Source organism: Amborella trichopoda, chromosome 13 (genome assembly GCF_054954075.1).
Source record: "Amborella trichopoda isolate Santa Cruz 75 chromosome 13, AtrichopodaSantaCruz75HAP2 v2.0, whole genome shotgun sequence".
Taxonomy (NCBI): Eukaryota; Viridiplantae; Streptophyta; class Magnoliopsida; order Amborellales; family Amborellaceae; genus Amborella; species Amborella trichopoda.
In genome coordinates, this window is record NC_142348.1 from 4,126,934 (window position 1) to 4,135,557 (window position 8,624).

Here is an 8,624-nt window from a genome sequence, read left to right on the forward strand (position 1 = left end):
AAACTTTCATTTTAATTTAACAATCATAATGGTAAAACTTTTCGTATTTTATTAAACACCCAGTATCCACAAAACAAAAACCAAATATTCAACAAAATATGTATTAACACCTTTAAAAATATTAAAAGACAAAGACTAAAACACTATAGGTAGCATGCATTAAATTCGTGGAAATTAATTTTTTCATAAAGAAGGGTGCTAGCTCATCTATAAAATTAAAAATTAGTAGGTTGTTATCTTAATATCATGGGAGCGTAACTTTTTTTTTATCTCAATATCATGATAGATTAACTTTTGAAGAAAGATTAGTGGCTTATCTTATTCCAAATCAAAGATCTCTTATTTTGGAAGGAAGTGTATTTATTTTTACTCCTAAAATCCAAGAATCAATTAAAGGGTGGAAAGGAGTCTATCGATTTCTCTTCTTAAAATCCAAAAATCAATTAAGAGATGGATACGTATTACGAGAATTAAAAAGAATCTTATCTTTAGAGATAATACATTTAATTTTTATCTTTAGAGATAATATGGGGCATGAGATCTTTTGAAAAGGTGTTTACGCCGTCGTGTAGAGCAATTTTGCCTTTATCTTCCCAAAATCTCTAAATCTTAGGAATATATTTCAATATTTATCTTTAGGGACCTCTCTCCCCCAACTGTCTCTATATTTATATACATTCATAGGAGATTCTCTCTTTCATATTGAACCCTAATTTGCTGTCAAGCTTATTTGAAGTTCTCCTCTCAAGCCTATCTTCCCCTAGGTATGTTTTTTTATTACGTTTCCTTTTTGCCACTTTTTTTAATCTTTCATGCAAGTTCTATAGAACCTCTCGACTTCTTATTTTTTTGGTTAAAACGGTTTGTTCTCAAGCCTATTCAAAGCTCTTCTTTCAAGTTTCCCTCATGCCTCACTAGGTATATTATTTTTCCTTTTTTTTTTTTGTATATAATTCATGCACAATATCATACAAGTTCTTCATGCAAATTCATGTAAGGGCTTCAATGCTTTTTTTTTTTTGGTGATGTAAGAAGCTTCAAAATAGGAAAACTAGATTAGATATCATCTAATTGAGTATAGAAGTTTTTTTATTCATATTTATTAAGCAGCATTTCTACATAATAGTTAGAATTTTTATCAATGGAATTACAAATTTCAATGTTTTAAAAAACTATTTATGATTAATTTTCAAAGTTGCTACTTATAAAATTTGAGGTATTTCAAAACAAATCGATTTCCTTAATTGCAAAAAGTAGGAGTTACACATGTGAGACTATTGTGTACTAAAAAAATTGAACACAAACTTTATAGACACCCATGGTTTGTGAAAAAGAATTTGGTCTGGTTCCTTTATTTGCTTTCTAAAAGTAACATCCACTTTAATCAATATTTTTTTTTGAGTTTTTAGAAAAAATTATTATGTGTGTCGTCATGATTCTTTAAATTTATTGTATTATTCTTTCACATTTTTATTAAGAACTCAAGATCGATTTTTTAAAAAATAATCATCTAATTATAATTTAGATGGATCCCAAATAAATAAAAAACTCCAAAGAAAGTGTTTTACCTAAAAGAGTCAATGTACAGTATGCTGCCGAGGGAGCATAATATACGCCTGGGAAAAAGAAAGCGTTTATTTCTCTCTCTCTCTCCTCTCTCTTCATTCTTCTCTCTCTCTCTCTCCCCCTCCTTGAACCTTTGTATATCGTTTTCTTCTTTTTTCTTTCTTTTCTTGTTATATTCTTTTTCTCAATGCACAGTGTGTGTTTATTTTCTTATTATCTTGTTTTAATGAAAAAAAGTTGTATATCATTATCGAAAACAGTTGTATTTTTTTCCTACTGTTTTGCTAGATATGTTTTTGCCATTTTTTTTAATAGGATTAAATATGAAAATGTATGAACAATACTATATAATATTAATTGAAATTAAAACATATCGTAATATATGCATAATATTCCCTGTTAATTATATTATAAAATCATTGCATTCCATTATTTTAATTGATTTGAAAATAATGGTAGTATATAAATTATTCATAAGAATCTATTATTCATACGAATATATTATTATGAATTAAGTGATATTTAACAAGAATATAAAAATAATAATAGTTATTCATAGTAATGATTAGTTAATTTTAAGTTGTCAATAAAATACAGTAGAACACCTATCCCAAATCAAATACCCATTAGCAAAATAAAATTAGCCAAACACTACTATCATAATATGCACTATATTTATTGATTAATCTACGAATTTTCTCCTCAAGTTATTTTCAAATAAACAAATCACAAATAAACATGGAAGTTAAATGTCTAACTTACTTGATATGACTGTAAATTACTATTTCAAATCCCAAATTGAAAATAGTCAAAAATCAAGTGTTCAAAGTGAATTCGTAGTTAAAAGTTCAAAAACTTTTAGGGTGTCAAAAGTGAGTTCATAGATATGAAGTTCTGAATTAGCAAAAAGTTGGGTTTAAATCCCATTGCGGACACCCTGCTTTTTTATTTTGAATTCTTTACTAAATTTGAAAAACTAGTCGAGCTTTTCCTGAATTCGCCGTTTAACTAGGCGATTTGACTCGGTTTTGTTGGTGACAAATTATGTTTGCACTTTTTGAACCTGCTTGGAATGTTTATATACTGTGGCCCTGTTTGAAACTCTGGTTGGACCACTAAATGTATTTAATATTAGTATTTTAATACTAGTGCATGTGTAGAAATGTGGGCCTCTTAATAAATCTATTTTTTGAGATGGATTTTAAGATTCAACTTTTAAGGAGATAGATCATGAATATGAAAAAATAAATAAATTTTTAAAACTATTAAAACGAAAAATGATAATTCTAGTAAAAAAACATTTGAACTTTTAGTTTCCATGGTTTTTAGATGGAACACCTACTTGCATCCATCTTTAAGATAGATGCTTTACACTTTCTGGACCGCATATATAGAAACGCGGTGCAGCCCACATGAAACAATTTTCCTTGTCTAAGTCCAATTTTGAGTCCCATTCATTTCAAAAAGAGCGCAAATAAGCTGTTAAATCTGTTTAACCAGACCATAAAAGAGAACTTGTTTTGATTTCAGTTAGCCCGCCTCAAATAGTTGAAAAAAGGTTCGAAAGATGATGGTGATGTTTGTTGTCAATTGTATTTAATGCTAGCCATAATGCATGATTGGCTGAAGCTTGTAACTTGTGTCGCACTCAGTAGTAAAAATGGCAGGGGGAGGTTTTCGCCCGCTACATCTTATTAGACTATTTTTCTCCTTAATGCCCGAGGTTCAGAATGTAGACTGCAAAGTTTTATTATTCAGGGAGAAGGTCCCATACACTATGATTAACACTCTTCATATATTTAGTATTAAGTTAGCTGCTGCTCTACGGAATACACTCACCCACTGGTGCCGATCCATTTCTGATGCGGAAAAAAAAAAATAAAATATTATTATTATTCGTTTTTTTGAATTTATCTTTTAACTCAAGAATAAGAGGTGCACATGGATAATTAAGTGGGCATATTTGAGCAGGCGTATTTGAGCATATTTTGTGCATGAATTGATATTGATCAATTGGTTGGTTAGTTTAGGAGCATAAATAGGATAAGGTTAAATAATAGAGGTTTATCTCTTCAACAATAAGACAAGCTTCTAGGGGAATCTTTGAATAAAATGTGGGCTATCTGACCATTTTTTAGCATGCGGAGGTGAATTGATATTGATCAATTGGTTGGTTAGTTTAGGAGCATAAATAAGATAAGGTTAAATAATAGAGGTTTATCTGTTCAACAATAAGGCAAGCTTCTAGGGGAAGCTTTGGATAAAATGTGGGCTATCTGACCATTTTTTAGCACAGATAGGGATGAGAGAGAAAATAGGTTAAGAGAGAGAGAAAATAGGGAGGAGAGATATAGTAGGAAAGTGTTTATCTTGTTTTTAAGTCTATCTTCATTGTAAATCAGTGAATGGGTTGAATATAATTTAGTCTCATGAAGAGATTGTTTTTGGGGTGATTTCTTTGCAGACTTTTGAGAGGGTGTATATTCTCTCATTTTTTTTTTTTTTTTTATTATTTTTCTAGTTTTATTTTCTCCCGTGGTATCAGAGCAAATTTAGATCTACAGATAGCAAGTTAGATCTAGAGATATCCGGTTTGTTTTACAATACCACCGAAAGCTAATCAAGGTAATCCTGATCTTACTCCTGCTCCTGTTATGAATGATCGCTAGGGACAAGCTATAGAAATTTTGACTAATGCCCTAGAGGATGTTTGAACTAAAGTACGTGAGATGAATCAAGCCCTAGAGGATGTTTGAACTTAAGTACCTGAGACTAATGCCCCTAGAGGATGTTTGAACTAAAGTACGTGAGATGAATCAAGCCCTAGAGGATGTTTGAACTTAAGTACCTGAGATGAATCGGGAGATGAATCAGATGAATAAGGGGATGCAACCAAAGGTTGCAGCGGTTGTTCTGGATGCAATGGTTGGACCAGAGGTTGTAGCCGTTGGAGAACAATGTTCCTCCTGAAGAATAGGGGATGCAACAGTTGGATCAGAGGTTACAGCGGTTAGAGAACAATCTTCCTCGTGAAGAAGGTACTCACAACCACATTAATCTTGTATCAGTAACTCTATGGCAAACCTAGGGTGTTGATTTGGAGCGTAACATAGATTACAGGTCAGATCCGTGTCTTATAAAGTGACCACAAGATTTTGGTATTAAAGTCGATCTTCCAGAATTTCATGGTAAGCTCCACGTCGAAAGTTTTATTGATTGGTTAAGTGCAATTGAGAGTTATTTTGAATGGAGTGAATTGCCAGAGGAACGCAAGGTTAAACTTGTTGCTATCAAACTTCGCGGCTATGTTGTGGCCTGGTGGGAGCAAGTTCTGAGTGTAAAATCGTTTATCGGTGCTCCCTTGGTATTTAGTCTCTACTCATAAAGCACGTTGAAAAGCTTCACTTAAAGTCCATGGTCGATGTAGAAAAATGTCATCTGTAATGGTAGGTTGAAGGTCATTTACATATCGGGCAATCTTTTGTCCTTCCGTCTCTTTGAGGTTATTTCGAGCAATTAATCGATAAAACTCTCTAGTATAAACTTCTACTTTTTTTTCATTCTATCGAAGATTTTGAAGTTCTTGAAAGAAAATTTGCTCATGATCCACAGGAAGAAAATTTTCTTTCAATTTCTTTTTCATATTTTACCAGTCAGTAATTTTTCCCTTCCCACTACGAAATCGGGATTGTTGAACTTTCCACTACGAAGTCGGGATTGTTGAACTTGCCCCCACCAGGCCGCAACATACCTGCTCACTACGAATCGGGATTGTTGAACTTTCCACTACGAAGTCTGGACAACATACTCGCGGAGTTTGGTAGCAACAAGTTTAACTATCAACTGCACTTAACCAATCAATAAAACCTTCGATGATCAATAAAATCTTCGATGTGGAGCTTACCATGAAATTCTAGGAGATCGACTTTAATACCAAAATCTTGTGGTCGCTCTATAGGATGCGAATCTGGCCTGTAATCTTCATTATGCTCGAAATCAACACCCTGGGTTTGTCGTAGAGTTACTGATGCAAAATTAATGTGGTTGTAAGTACCTTCTTCACGAGGAAGATTGTTCTCCAACCGCTGCAACCTCTAATCCAACCGTTGCATCCCCTTATTCATCTGATTCATCTCCCGATTCATCTTAGATACTTCAGTTCAAACATCCTCTAGGGCTTGATTCATCTCACATACTTCAGTTTGAATATCCTTTAGGACATTAGTCAAAATTTCTATAGCTTGTCCCCAACAATCATCCATAGTAGGAGCAAGAGCAGGATTACCTTTGATTAGCTTTTGGTGGCATTGTAAAACAAACTGAATATATCTTGATCTAACTTGCTCTCTATAGATCTAACTTGCTCCGATACCAATTGATGCAGGGAGAAAATAAAACAAAAAAAATAACAATAAAAAAAAAGAAAAAAAAGTTGAGAGAATATACCATCTCTCGAAAGTTTGCAAGGGAATCCACCCCAAAAATAATTTCTTTATGAGACCAAATTCTATTCAACTCATTCACTGATTTACAATGAAAAAAAATCTCCCTTAAATCGACTTAAAAACAAGATAAACACTTTCCTATTTTATCTTTCCTCCCTATTTCTCTCTCAACCTATTTTCTCTCTCATCCCTATCTCTTAACCTCACGTGCTAAAAAATTGGTTAGATAGCCCACGTTTTATCCAAAGCTTCTCCCTAGACACGCCTTATTGTTGAACAGATAAACCTCCCTTATTTAACCTTATCTATTCATACTCTTAAACTAACTAACCAATTGATCAATCTCAATTGACACACACAATATGCCCACCTAGTTATTCATGCCCACATTCTATTCTTGAGTTAAAATTTGAGGTGGGTGAATGAGTTAATAAAATTTGGTCTCGTGAAGAGATTTGGTATCGTGAAGATATTGTTTTGAGGTGGATTCCCTTGTAGATCTTTGAGAGAGTGTATATTCTCTCAATCTTTTCTTTTTTTTATTATTAATTTTCTGGTTTTATTTCTCCCTGCATCAATTTCAGTGGTTACGTATGATTCTTGCATCAAGCCGTTGAACAGTTATGGAGCTTGGAATCTCTCCAATAGCCTCTTCAGGTTAAATGATGCAACAATTGGTTGGTTCAAAGTTAATTAACGTTGACAATAGTGTGCGCGAAGGTCGTGCTCTTCTGTGAGTATTTCAAGAAAAAAATTGATAAAATTTCTGTGACCTATGTTCTGTTAATGCTTACTTTTGGTTAAATTTAAGCTATCAAAGATTTAACAAATTTATGGACCAGGGCACTATTTTTTTGAGGAATGAAACAATAATAAAGGCAAATAAGAGTGTTTTATACAATGTGCATGAGGTGCTTAGTCCACTGGCTTTTAAAACTGCAGTTTTGTAGATTTCTGAAGTTCTCATTAATTTTCTAAATTATCATCAATCTTCTTTCCGTTTCAACATCATGAATGCTTTAAGTATGTTGCTTCTGCTTGGCTCCTTCACAACAACTAAAAGTTATGCAAACCCATACCAGTGACATATCGTTTGAAAGGGATTCTTAATCACATTAGCATTATACATGGTTTCCTTTAGATGTCTTGATTTTTCATTCATTCTTGAAAGTGCCATACTTATAATTGTTCTTTTCTTTATTCCAGGAATGCCACACAAAAGTTTTTGGGTTTCACTATAGCCTTCTCAGACGCAGTTGCTTATGTATTATCAGGAAATTATGGAAGTGTGAGCCAACTTGGTGCCAAGAATTCCATCCTCATAATTCTTCAACTCTTTTTTGCCAGTGTCATTGTCTTATGCTTGGATGAACTTCTTCAGAAAGGATATGGCCTTGGTTCTAGTATCTCGCTCTTTATTACCACCAATATGTGGTAAGTCTTACCACAAAATCATGAAAAAAGTTTATACAAGGTTGCAATTTTAAAATGTAGAATTAAGGTGCATCTCAGAAATCCATCATAAAAGGTTATTTTGATGTTAGAAAACCCTCTAATTAATCATCTAAATATCGAGATGTAAGAATCTGAAAAGAAAAAGAAGTTTGAATTCTAAAAATAGTTTATCTTGCAACATGTTATCTGGAGATTTTCATGTGTTTATAGATCTACTTGATTTGAGCCATTTTTGGAGTTTAAAATTTTGTAATTAATTATAAATAGATTCTCAAGCCCTCCCAATAAATTTTTACACCAAAGTTACATTAAGACAAAATTTAGAGGCACACCTTAGTTTGATTGTTTAAGTTTGCAACCTAATTGCTTTCCTGCATACTAATATACATGATGCTTATCTATGTTTTATGACTGCCTAGCGAAAATATCATTTGAAAGCATTTAACCCTATAATAATCAACAACGGAAGGGGAGCAAAATTTGAGGGTGCTGTTGTTGCCTTGTTCTGTCTTTTGATAACTCGAACTAACAAAGTCGATACCCTTCAAGAGACTTTCTATAGGAATGATCTTCCAAATGTAACAAACTTGCTTGCCACTGTCTTTGTCATCCTTACTATCTACTTCCAAGGATTCTACATTGATTTGAAAGAAGGACCAATGTGATCTCGCCGGAGACTATATATATATATATATATATATATATATATATATATATATATATATATATATATATATATATATATATATATATATATATATATTTGTTATCCTTTTGCAGTATGTTGTCTAGGAAAGTTGGATAGTTCTATCCTTTCTGTTTCTTATTATTTTGATGCCTAATACATATGAAGTTTCTCCAAGATCCTTCATATCGAAGTGTGTTAAGCAAGAAATGTTTTAGTCTCTACTACTAGGGCAATCGAGCTACTAACAATTAGCATATCATCCACATACAATGAAATAAATACCACATTACTCACACTGATCTTTTGATAGATACAGTAGTTTTCAGTATGCACAAGAGCTGGGGTCTCATGAAATTTTATATACCACTTACACGATGTTTGTTTTAGGCCATAGAGGGATTTGTTAAGTTTACATACTAGGTTTCCCTTTTTTATTTCCTCAAATCCCTCGGGTAGGTTTCCCTTTTCTA

At 32.6% G+C, this 8,624-nt stretch overlaps 1 pseudogene across 1 annotated transcript; it reads left to right on the top strand.

The window, feature by feature from the left end:
- Positions 1-2,866: 2,866 nt before the first annotated feature.
- Positions 2,867-8,131, top strand: LOC18428827 (protein transport protein Sec61 subunit alpha-like; annotated as a pseudogene). The gene is made up of 4 exons (XR_016047201.1): positions 2,867-3,464; positions 6,596-6,744; positions 7,218-7,445; positions 7,886-8,131. The product of XR_016047201.1 is annotated as a protein transport protein Sec61 subunit alpha-like (transcript).
- Positions 8,132-8,624: the final 493 nt, after the last annotated feature.